Raw genomic sequence first — 12,955 nt, 5'->3', positions numbered from 1 at the left:
CCAGGTAACTGCTCATTTACTTTACATAAAGTTGAGAGCCTGATATATACATCTCAACTTTATAATTCAAGATTGCAGTTAAATATGTAATTCATTTGAATTACCATAGTAATAAGACAATTAGAAACCTTATATATTCTCAAAAAGGACATGCTTAACATTTTCTGACAAGACTTGTAAACTCAGATGAAGTCAAATATCCTCTCAAAATGAATGTTCTGCTCTAAAAGTTAAGTTGTTTAGAGTTGGTAGCAAAAACTATCATGGTTTAACTTTTCCATCATGGGATGCATACAAAGGTAACTGCTGTTTAAACATCTAATCAGTAAGAAATTAGCATGAACCAGTTAACTGAAATTCAAAGGTAAAACTGCCATTCTATTTTGAATATTTTCAGTATTCAAGTTTCATACTTTTGAAAAGGAAAATAGTGTAGTTTTGATGTGCCCAGATTGTTTTATGTTAAAAACACATGGTCACTCATACATTATTCAGAATCTTGAGAAAATAAATCATGATTGGATAAACTTGGTTAATTTAACTTGCAAAACATCAGTGGAAGTACAGGAATTACATAAATGGAATCAAAGACAACAAATGTTATGGGAAGAACTTAGGTGAATAAATAGATCCAACAAAAAGTTTGCCGTGTACATGAAGAAGGAACAACTTCTTGTTTTGTCCTCATTAGTAGTGTACTCAAGATGACAGCAGGCCGGTGCCATGGCTCAATAGGCTAATCCTCCACCTGTGGTGCCGGCATCCCAGGTTCTAGTCCCGGTTGGGGCGCCGGATTCTGTCCCGGTTGCTCCTCTTCCAGTCCAGCTCTCTGCTATGGCCTGGGAGTGCAGTGGAGGATGGCCCAAGTGCTTGGGCCCTGCACCCGCATGGGAGACCAGAAGTACCTGGCTCCTGGCTTTGGATCGGCGCAGTGCGCCGGCTGCAGCATGCTGGCTGTAGCAGCTATTTGTGGGGTGAACCAACAGAAGGAAGACTTTTCTCTCTGTTTCTCTCACTAACTCTGCCTGTCAAAAAGAAAATGACTACAGTCCCTTTTCACCATTTATGAGACTGACTTTAATATACAGTGCTGCACAGGCAATTTGGTGACAATATAAAAATTATAGTAGTTCTAAAAAGTGGGAAATGACCAGCTATAATTTTTTTCATTTTCAATTATCTTTATATGCAGAAGATCAATTTAGTATATACTAAGTAAAGATTTCAACAGTTTGCACCCACACAGAAACACAAAGTGTAAAGTACTGTTTGAGTACTAGTTATAACATTAATTCACATTGTACAACATATTAAGGACAGAGATCCTACATGGTGAGTAAGTGCACAGTGACTCCTGTTGTTGACTTAACAATTTGACACTCTTGTTTATGGCGTCAGTAATCACCCTAGGCTCTTGTCATGGGTTGCCAAGGCTATGGAAGCCTTTTGAGTTCGCTGACTTCAATCTTATTCCGACAGGGTCATAGTCAAAGTGGAAGTTCTCTACTCCCTTCAGAGAAAGGTACCTCCTTCTTTTGCTAAAATTTTAAAAACAACAAATTTCTGTATTATTGGCCAGATTACCAGAGAGGGCATGTGTATTTGTTAAAAAAAAAAACCTGCTAATTGCTTCATTTCCAAAACCTAAATTTAATAATATGAAGCATCATCAGTTACTAGATTGAGAGATGTCTGCTGACCTATCCAATAGTTATTTATATACAGCAAAATTATGTTACCTGGTAGTTTACCAATTGGAACTTTTGAAAACCCAATGCAATCTTGATGCCACAAGACCACTACACCAAATGACCTAATCATACAACTGGATACTGGACCACAATGCGATTAACGATATGTTTCAGGGTGGAGAGATAGAAAAGAAATCAGAAGAGGGAAATACCTGGGTCAATAGGAATTAACTTTAATTGACAGAGTAATTTTAACTAATTCCCATTCTCCTACCATGCTGGATAAAAAAGCTTTTATTCTATTATTACATTATAGGAGGAATGCAAAGCAAGTAACTTGGTGTAATAGGTTACCTTGCATAGTACCTCTTGGTACTAAGGGAATGTGTGAATATCATTACCTTCAGTAAAGCACTTCAAGAGAGGACTGAGAAAAGTGATACATGGAGTTCTGTTTGTGCTAAAGTCATCAACTATAAAAAGTTAAAAACCCTCTTCTTCCTTCACTTCATACATAAAATAGCAAAAACAGTTTTTCTTTGAACAATTTTTATACATATAAATAAAAACAGAGCAAAAGATCCAAAGTGTCTTTGCTAATGCAAATTATGGGGGAAATTTGGATTAACTCATTGTAAAGAACTGATTACAGCACCAATTTAAAACACACTGATGTCTCCCACAAATCACTTTTGCCTATAAATGCATCTTCCAAGAAAAGCTTGTCGGAGCTGGAACAATCTCACAGAATTGTTAAAGGAACAACAGTAGTCAATGTGCACTTCCTCCCCAGGTAGGACCTTTGTCTCTATTGAATTGCGATATGAAAATCAACTGCAAATTCTCTCCCCAAACAGTACTCTATAGATTGTGTGTGGGTGTGGGGGCAAATTGTTGAACTCTATGATTAGCATAGAGATGGTACTCTATATATAAAGTCATACTAAAAATGATCCATAATGAAGAAGGAGATGGGAGAGGGAATGGGGTTAGCAACACAACATATCAAACTTATGGGATGCAGCAAATGCAGTGTTAAGAGGAAAGTTTATAGTAATAGGTGCCTACATCAAGAAATTGGAAAGGCACCAAATAAATGTGCTATCAGTGCATCTCAAGGATCTAGAAAAACTGCAGCAAACCAGGCCCAAAACTAGTAGGAGAAGAGAAATAATTAAAAATCAGAGAAGAAATCAACAGAATTGAATAAAAAAAATTACAAAAGATCAGCCAAACGAAGAGCTGGTTTTTTGAAAAAATAAACAAAATTGACACCCCATTGGCCCAACTAACTAAAAAAAGGAGAGAGAAGACCTAAATCAATAAAATCAGAGATGAAAAAGGAAACATAACAACAGACACCATAGAAATAAAAAGAATCATCAGAAATTACTACAAAGAGTTGTATGCCAGCAAACAGGAAAATTATCAGAAATGGATAGATTCTTGGACACATACAACCTACTTAAATTGCCTAAATTGAACCATGAAGACATAGAAAACTAAACGGACCCATAACTGAGACAGGAATTGAATCAGTAATAAATTCCCTCCCAACAAAGAAAAGCCCAGAACCAGATGGATTCACTGCTGAATTCTACCAGACATTTAAAGAAAAACTAACTCCAGTTCTTCGCAATCTATTCAGAACAATCAAAAAAGAAGGAATCTTCCCAAATTCTTTCTATGAAGCCAGCATCACCTTAATTCCTATACATGAAAAAGATGCAGCATTGAAAGAAAATTACAGACCAATATCCCTGATGAACATAGATATGAGAATCCTGAATAAAATTCTGGGCAATAGAATGCAACAACACATCAGAAAGATCATCCACCCAGATGAAGAGGGATTTATCCCTGGTATGCAAGGATGGATCAATGTGTGCAAAACAATCAATGTGATACACCACATTAACAGACTCCAAAAGAAAAAGCATGTGTTTTTCTCAATAGATGCAGAGAAAGCATTTGATAAATTACAACACCCTTTCATGATGAAAATTCTAAGCAAATTTGGTATAGAAGGAACATTCCTCAATGCAGTCAATGCAACTTATGAAAAACCCATAGCCAGCATCCTACTGAATGGGGAAGAGTTGGAAGCATTTCCATTGAGATCTGGTACCACACAGGGATGCCCACTCTCACCATTGTTATTCAATATAGTTCTGGAAGTTTTAGCCAGAGCTATTAGGCAAGAAAAAGAAATTAAAGGGATACAAATTGGGAAGGAAGAAGTCAAACTATCCCTCTTTGCAGATGATATGATTGTTTATTTAGGGGATCCAAAGAACTCTACTAAGAGACTATTGGAACTCATAGAAGAGTTTGGCAAAGTAGCAGCATATAAAATCAGTGCACAAAAATCAACAGTCTTTGTATACACAGGCAATGCCACAGCTGAGAAAGAATTTTTAAGATCAATCCCATTCACAATAGCCACAAAAACAATCAAATACCTTGGAATAAACTTAACCAAGGACGTTGAATATCTCTACAATGAGAATTACAAAGTCTTAAAGAAATAGCAGAGGATACCAAGAAATGGAAAAATCTTCCATGCTCATGGATTGTAAGAATCAATATCATCAGAATGTCCATTCTCCAAAAAGCAATTTATAGATTCAATGCAATACCAATCAAAATACCAAAGACATTCTGCTCAGATCTGGAAAAATGCTGAAATTCATATGAAGGTACAGGGGACCTCAAATTGCTAAAGCAATCTTGTACAACAGAAACAAAGCTGGAGGCATCCCAATACCAGATTTCAGGACATACTACAGGGCAGTTGTAATCAAAACAGCCTGGGACTGGTACAGAAGCAGATGGATAGACCAATAGAACAGAATAGAAACATCAGAAATCAATCCAAACATCTAAAGCCAACTTATATTTGATCAAGGATCTAAAACCAATTCCTGGAGCAAGGACAGTCTATTCAATAAATATTGCTGGGAAAATTGGATTTCTATGTGCAGAAGCATGAAGTAAGACCCCTACCTTTCACCTTACACAAAAATCCACTCAACATGGATTAAAAATCTAAATCTACAACCTGACACCAACAAATTATTAGAGAACCATGGAGAAACCCTGCAAGATATAGGAACAGGCAAAAACTTTTTGGAAAAGACCCCAGAGGCACAGGCAGTCAAAGCCAAAATTAACATTTGGGATTGCATCAAATTGAGAAGTTTCTGTACTGCAAAAGAAACAGTCAGGAAAGTGAAGAGGCAACCAACAGAATCGGAAAAAATATTTGCAAATTTTGCAACCGATAAAGGATTAATAACCAGAATCTACAAAGAGATCAAGAAACTCCACAACAACAAAACAAATGACCCACTTAAGAGATGGGCCAAGGACCTAAACAGACATTTTTCAAAAGAGGAAATCCAAATGGCCAACAGACACATGAAAAAATGTTCAGGATCACTAGCCATCAGGGAAATGCAAACCAAAACCACAATGAGGTTTCACCTCACCCCGGTTAGAATGGCTCACATTCAGAAATCTACCAACAACAAATGTTGGCAAGGATGTTTGGAAAAAGGTACACTAATCCACGGTTGTTGGGGATGCAAACTGGTCAAGCCACTATGGAAGTCAGTCTGGAGATTCCTCAGAAACCTGAATATAACCCTACCATACAACCCAGCCATCCCACTCCTTGGAATTTACCCAAAGGAAATTAAATTGGCAAATACAAGAGCTGTCTGCACCTTAATGTTTATTGCAGCTCAATTCACAATAGCTAAGTCATGGAATCAACCTAAATTCCCATCAACAGAAGACTGGATAAAGAAATTATGGGACATGTACTCTATAGGATACTATACAACAGTAAAAGAAATGAAACTCGGTCATTTGCAACAAAATGGAGGAAACTGGAAAACATCATGCTGAGTGAAGTAAGCCAGTCCCAAATGGACAAATATCATATGTTCTCCCTGATTGGTGACAACTCACCAAACAACAAAAAGGAAACCTGTTGAAGTGAAATGAACACTATGAGAAATAGTGACTTGAACAGCTCTTGTCCTGTCGATGAACAACTTAATACTTCATCCCTATTATTTATTTATTTTTTGTTACTTAATACTATTTGTTGAACTCTGTAATTAATACATAATTATTCTTAGGTGTTTAACTGAAAAGTGATCCCTGTTAAATATGAGTGGGAATAAGAGAGGGAGGAGATGTACAGTTTAGCACATGCTCACTTGGACTTGCCCCAAACAGTAGAGTTAGAAACATACCAGGGGATTCCAATTCAATCTCACCAAGGTTGCTTGTACCAATGCCATCTCACTAGTGAAAGTGATTAGTTTCAGTTCACTATTGATCATAATGAAAGGATTAAGAGTCAAAGAGATCACATAAACAAGACTAGTGTCTGTTAGTACTAACTGAAGTAATTAAAAAAGAGAGAATGATCCAACATGGGTGGCTGGATACACAGCAGACTCATAGAATGGCAGATGTCCCAAACAGCACTCTGCCCTCAGAATCAGCCCTTAAAGCATTGGATCTGGCTGAAGAGCCCATGAGAGTATTTCAGGCATGGAAAGCCAAGACACTCTGGCGGAAAAAAAAAAAAAAAAAAAAAACCTAAATGAAAGATCTCTGCGAGTGATCTCAGTGGAAAGAACGGGTCATCAAATAAGGAGGTACCTTTCTCTGAAGGGAGTTAAGGGAGGAGAGAACTTCCGCTTTGACTATGACCTTGTCTAAATAAGATTGGAGTTCGCAAACTCAAAAGGCTTCCATAGCCTTGGCAACCCATGACAAGAGCCTAGGGTGATTACTGATGCCATAAACAAGAGTGTCAAATTGTTAAGTCAACAACAGGAGTCACTGTGCACTTACTCACCATGTAGGATCTCTGTCCTTAATGTGTTGTTCAATGTGAATTAATGCTATAACTAGTACTCAAACAGTACTTTACGCTTTGTGTTTCTGTGTGGGTGCAAACTGTTGAAATCTTTACTTAGTATATACTAAATTGATCTTCTGCATATAAAGATAATTGAAAATGAATCTTGATGTGAATGGAATGGGAGAGGGAGCGGGAGATGGGAGGGTTGCGAGTGGGAGGGAAGTTATGGAGGGAAAAAGCCACTGTAATCCAAAAGCTGTACTTTTGAAATTTATATTTATTAAATGTTAAAAAAAACTATTTTGGACAAAGGAAAAAAGGGCTAGGCAACTCTGAAAGGAACAAATACAACAATTGACTTTTACAAAAATAAAGGAAAACTCACTTAAAAACTAACACTACATCCTTGTTTTTGAGTATCAGATACTATAAAGCAAAACATCTTCCTTTCATCATTGTTTTCTGTAGGATAAACTAATCAGGAAGGTAACAGGAAAGGAAGCATTCATTAACTCGATTATGTTAAAGTAACAATAGTTATCTAATATCATGATTTAGAGTTTGTCAATAAGGGACAAGAAGTTTACAAAAAAGCAAATGGCAGCATCTTGCATTTTGTTGTTGTTTCTGTAAGAGGCTCCACCCTACAACTGAACTGTAAAAGTTATATTAAAAATGTAATATATAGTACACAAAATGAATTTTTAGCAAACTTTTAGGAAATTCTCATTATAAATTACCCAGATTTTATAAACTACCCCCCCAACTTGCATTTTGTTTAAAGTAATAACTATATTATACAAATTTCAAGTATGAAAGTGCATTATTGCGATAATACTTCTTTGCAAGTCCAAAATTCTTGGTTTATAATAAAACTGTAAAGGTTTTATTTTTTAAGAGTTAAACCATCAGTGCCATCTACAGTAGAAGTCCAACATCTTCACACGCTGCTCACAGACTGCAGAGAACCATGTCTGGAAGCAACATATAACCGAAAAAAATGACTTTTTTTTTTTTTACCAGTTTATGTTATTATCTCTACTATTTTCTTCTTTCCAAACAGAAATTCATACCCTACAGTGTTCCTCTTGTTTCAGCCATTCTGTGCAGTTGCTACTTACATGTTTCTAAAGTTATCATCTTTTTCATGTGTTCTCTTCAAACTGTGGTTCCAGAATGAACAGATAATGATCTATTTGAAGTGGTGACATCATCTGTATTGTTAATTTTGCTAGATAAATTGCTTCATATTCCTGAAGTTGCTTTTCAAATCCAACATTAGGATTAATACAAAATCTTCTTTCTTGAACATAAGCAAATGCATCTCCGTACTTCATTCCAAATGTTTCCATAGGTATGCAATAACAAAGGCAGCACTTCTGGAGATCCCTACATTTCCATGGACAAGAACTTTCCCTCCAGTTAGTAAGCTCCCATCAATAAATTCTTTAGTCATAGTGAAAAAAATGTAGTATATTTTCAACTGGTTTATCTGCAATATCCAAGGCTAAATACCTAAATAATTGTTGAAAGTTTGGTTTAATAAAGTTTGCTTCAATATTTTGTTGTATGCAAATTATATGGGTTATTCCATGTTTCTGTAGTATAGGTAGCTTGCTTTTCATAGCAGAAGAATATGGACCTAAGAACAATCCATGTAAAATTTCCTGCATCTCCCGCCTCATAGGATAGGTCCATTCCTTAGCTTCTTCTTTACACTGAGGGAGTGAGGGGAACTCCAGTTTCATGCCCTGCATGGTTCTGGGCCACAGGGCTGGTGGTGGGTGGGGTGGGATGGTGAGTTCCCGGTGGGCACGACCCTTGGGTTTGGCAGTGGTGGCGAAAGCAAAGATAGCCGCTGAAGTGAGTGCGGACTGGCAGAAGGGAAGGTGAGCTTACAAGGAACACGCTCAGATCAGAAGATCTCAGCGACTGTGGTTACTGCGGCGACAGCAGAGAAGAGGATTGGGCTGCTTGCACCCTGCCCCCATGCTGCCACTGTCTCCCCTCCCCTCTGTCTCTGTGCCCCTCCAGCAGCCTAGGATCTGGCACAGCACCTAAATTTATTTTTTAAGGAATACAAATTTCATAAATACAACTTTAGGAATATAGTTCTTACCACCATATCTGCCCTTCTACCCGCACTCCCATCCCTCCTCCTTCCTCTCCCATTCCCAGTCCCATTCTCCTTTAAGATTCATTTTCAACTAACTTTGTACAAAGAAGACCAACTCTATACTAAGTAAAGATTTCAACCATTTGCACACACACAAACACATACATAAAAACTAAGAACTAGTTTTACAATTAACTCTCAATACAACTCATTGAGGACAGAGGTGCTGCATAGGGAGTTAGTGCACAGTGACTCTTGTTGTTAAATTAACAATTAACACTTTTATGTATGATGTCAGTGATGACCCTAGGCTCTTGACATGAGCTGCCTAGGCTATGGAAGCCTTTTAGTTCACAAACTCTGTATTTGGACAAGGCCATAAGCAGTAGTGGGAGTTCTCCTCTTCCCTTTAGAGAAAAGTACATGCTGTTTGATGGCCACTTCTTTTCACTGGGGTGTCACTCACAGAGATTCTTTTTGCCACAGTGTCTTGGCTTTACATGCCTGAAATGTTTTCACGGATTTTTCAGCCAGACCAGGGAGCTTTAATGGCTGATTCTAATGGCTGATTCTGAGGTCAGAGTGTTACTTAAAGTGAGTGTCATTCTATGAGTCTGCTGTGTGGACTGATTCCCATGTTGGAAATTCTCATCTTTTTAATTCTATCTATTATTATTACCAAGCACTTGATCCTATTTATATGATCTCTTTAACACTTAATCCTATATGTATGTGTGCGTGTATATATATATATATATATATATGTTCACTTTAACACTTAATATGATCATTTTAACAAGAAGTAATTTTTACCACCAAGCTTAATGGGATTTGGAGTCCCATGACAAGTTTTTAAACTGTATCCTTAGAATTAAGTTTGTAGGAATGTAGGCAGAACTGTAAAGCTTTACAGTTATAAAATTCCTCCTCCCTCTCTTATTCCCACTCATTTTTTACTGAGATCTATTTTCTATTGACTTTATACACATATGATTAATTCTATGTTAAGTAAAGAGTTCAACAAATAGTATGAAGACAAAAAAACAAAATGAAACTGTTTGACAGTCAAGACAAGGGTAGCTCAAGTCACCCCTTCTCAAAGTGACAATTTCACTTCTACAGATTTCATTTTAGGTGCTCTATTAGTTCTCACAGATCAGGAAGAACTTACAGTGCTTGTCCCTTTGGGACTGGCTTACTTCATTAAGTATGATGTTTTCAGGATTCATCCATTTTGTTGCAAATGACCGGATTTCATTTTATTTTTACCACTGTGTAGTATTCCATAGTGTACATATCCCATCATTTCTTTTTCCAATCTTCAGTTGGTGGGCATTTAGGTTGATTCCATGTCTTAGCTATTGTGAATTGAGCTGCAATAAACATGGAGGTAGAGAGAGCTCTTTCATATGTTGATTTCATTTCCCTTGAGTAAATTCCCAGGAATGGGATGGCTGGATCATATGGTAGGTCTATTTTCAGATTTTTGAGGTATCTCCATACTGTCTTCCATAGTGGCTTTATAAGTTTACATTCCCACCAATAGTGGATTAGGGTCCCTTTTTCCGTACGTCCTCCCCAGCATTTGTTGTTTGTTAATTTCTATATGGAAGCCATTCTGATGGGTGAGGTGAAACTTCATTGTGGTTTTGGTTTGCATTTCCCTGATGGCTAGTGATCCTGAACATTTTTTTCATGTGTTTGTTGGCCATTTGGATTTCCTCTTTTGAAAAATGTCTGTTTAGGTCCTTGGCCCATCTCTTAAGTGGGTCATTTGTTTTGTTGTTGTGGAGTTTCTTGATCTCTTTGTAGGTTCTGGTTATTAATCCTTTATCGGTTGCAAAATCTGCAAATATTTTTTCTGATTCTGTTGGTTGCCTCTTCACTTTCCTGACTGTTTCTTTTGCAGTACAAAAACTTCTCAATTTAAAGTAATCCCAATTGTTAATTTTGGCTTTGACTGCCTATGCCTCTGGGGTCTTTTCCAAGAACGCATTTCTTGTGCCAATGCCTTGCAGGGTTTATCCAATGTTCTCCAATAATATGATGGGTGTTGGGTCATAGATTTAGCTCTTTCATTACATAGTGCCCTTCTTTGTCCCTTTTAAATGTTTTTGTGTTAAACTCTATTTTGTCTGATATTAGGCTGGCTACACCAACTCTTTTTTGCCTTCTGTTTGCATAGAATATCTTTTTCCATCCTTTCAGTTTTAATGCGTTTTTGCATGCAGCTCATCCTTAAGCATCTTTTGTAGGGTTGGATGGGTGGTGACAAATTCTTTCAATTTCTGTTTGTTGTAGAAGGTTTTTATTTCACCTTCAGTTATAAATGAGAGCTTTGCAGGATATAATATTATGGGTCGACAGTTTTTCTCTCTTAGTACTTGGGTTATATCTCACTATTCCCTCTTAGCCTGTAGGGTTTCTGATGAGAAGTCCTCTGTGAGTCTAATTGGAGATCCTCTGAAAGTAATCTGACGTTTCTCCCTTGCACATTTTAGAATCTTTTCTTTATGTTTTACTGTAGTGAGTTTGAATACAACGTGTTGTGGTGAAGATCTTTTCTGGTCATGTCTATTAGGAGATCTATGTGCTTCCTGTACTTGGATGCCCCTTTCTCCAAATTAAGAAAGTTTTCTGGCCGGCGCCGCAGCTCATTAGGCTAATCCTCCACCTTGCGGCACTGGCACCCCGGGTTCTAGTCCCAGTCGGGGCGCCGGATTCTGTCCAGGTTTCCCCTCTTCCAGGCCAGCTCTCTGCTGTGGCCAGGGAGTGCAGTGGAGGATGGCTTGAGTACTTGAGCCCTGCACCCCATGGGAGACCAGGATAAGTACCTGGCTCCTGCCATTGCATCAGCACGGTGCGCTGGCCGCAGCGACCATTGAAGGGTGAACCAACGGCAAAAGGAAGACCTTTCTCTCTGTCTCTCTCTCTCACTGTCCACTCAGCCTGTCAAAAAAAATTAAAAAAAAAGAAAGTTTTCCACTATTATTTCACTAAAAAAGCCTTCTAATCCTGTCTCTCTTTCCATGACTTCAGGAACTCCTAGAATCCATATGTTGGGTCATTTGATAGTATCCTCTATTTTCCCAATAGTGTTTTTTAGTTTTCTAATATCCTCTTCTTGCCTTTGGTTTGACTGTATAATTTCCTGTGCGATATGGTTTCTTCTGTTTTGCTGATTCTGTTGTTAAGGATTTCCACTGAATTTATTTGTTCTATTGAATTCTTCATTTTGGTTTATATTTATGATCTCAATTTCATAGGAGAAATTTTCTTTCATGTCCTGTAGGGATTTCAGTAGTTGGTGCATTTGCTTCTGATTACTTCTATGTAATCCTATAATCAATTTTTTGAAATAGATTTCTTGCATTTCTTCCATCTCATCATATTCAAAATCTATTATTGAAGTGTTCTGTTCCTTTGAGGGCATGCTGTTGTCTTCCTTATTCTTGTTTCTTGATTTGTTTGTTGTTCAGCATTTATGGCGATACTCATTGGTTCTTCCCCCTCTTCCCCCTTCACCTCCTTTTCTCCCTCCTCCCCCTCCCCCTTTTTTTGCTGTGGAGGCTTTTGTTTTTATACTATGACTCTGTAGATAAGTGGAGTGTCTGCTTTCAGTGAATATCTAGAGGCTTGTAGTGGATGTGGCCAGGGAGCTCTGTTCAGTTCTCCAGGGTTAAGGGTGTGCCTAAAGTGAAAGACCCAGGTTTGATGCAGTAAATATCCTCTTTTTTTAATCAGAAGGAAAGTTTTATCTGCTCAGCTGAGCTCCTGTCTTCAAAGGAGACCAGTCCCCTAGTGCTAGCTCCAGTGGGTATAACATTCATCCATTCTGTCCCAATGACCACACAAAGTATCCGTGCAGTCCTCAGTATAAATTCAGATTCCCCATCAATGTTTCTCACCAGGTAAACAGGAAGCCCTGAGCATGTGGAGTCTCCTACTGTGACTGCCCAAAGTCACAGCCACACTATGAGTCCTCCCTACACCCTCAGTTTTTTGCATAGTCCTAGCACAGAAGCCTCACACAATCACAGGTTCCCACTTCCCTGCTAGTTCTCTCCATCAGTGTCAGGAGTCTACTTAGCTAGTTGCTGGGCACAGACTTGAGGTGATGCAACTGTTACATATGTCCAAATTGGTGCCCACTCTATCGGCTTGTTACAGGATGCTGTTGTAAAGTGATTGGGGAAAAACATGCCCATCCTGCCTTTTGTTTTATCTCTTCTAGTTTGACAGGTATACTATCCCCCAAAGGGC

General features: G+C 38.0%; 1 protein-coding gene and 1 pseudogene across 6 annotated transcripts in view; one reads left to right on the top strand and one right to left on the bottom strand.

Moving 5' to 3' along the window:
* The window catches only part of FGF13 (fibroblast growth factor 13), a 651,259-nt gene that overhangs the window by 101,859 nt on the left and 536,445 nt on the right, over positions 1 to 12,955 (top strand). The gene's annotated exons all lie outside the window — the stretch shown is intronic.
* Positions 7,670 to 8,424, bottom strand: LOC100345119 (serine/threonine/tyrosine-interacting protein pseudogene; annotated as a pseudogene).

The sequence above is a fragment of the Oryctolagus cuniculus genome, chromosome X (genome assembly GCF_051225735.1).
Source record: "Oryctolagus cuniculus isolate XC-2025 breed Fujian yellow rabbit chromosome X, ASM5122573v1, whole genome shotgun sequence".
Classification (NCBI taxonomy): Eukaryota; Metazoa; Chordata; class Mammalia; order Lagomorpha; family Leporidae; genus Oryctolagus; species Oryctolagus cuniculus.
Note: the sequence above shows the minus strand (reverse complement) of the source record. Positions and strands in the feature narration are given on the sequence as shown.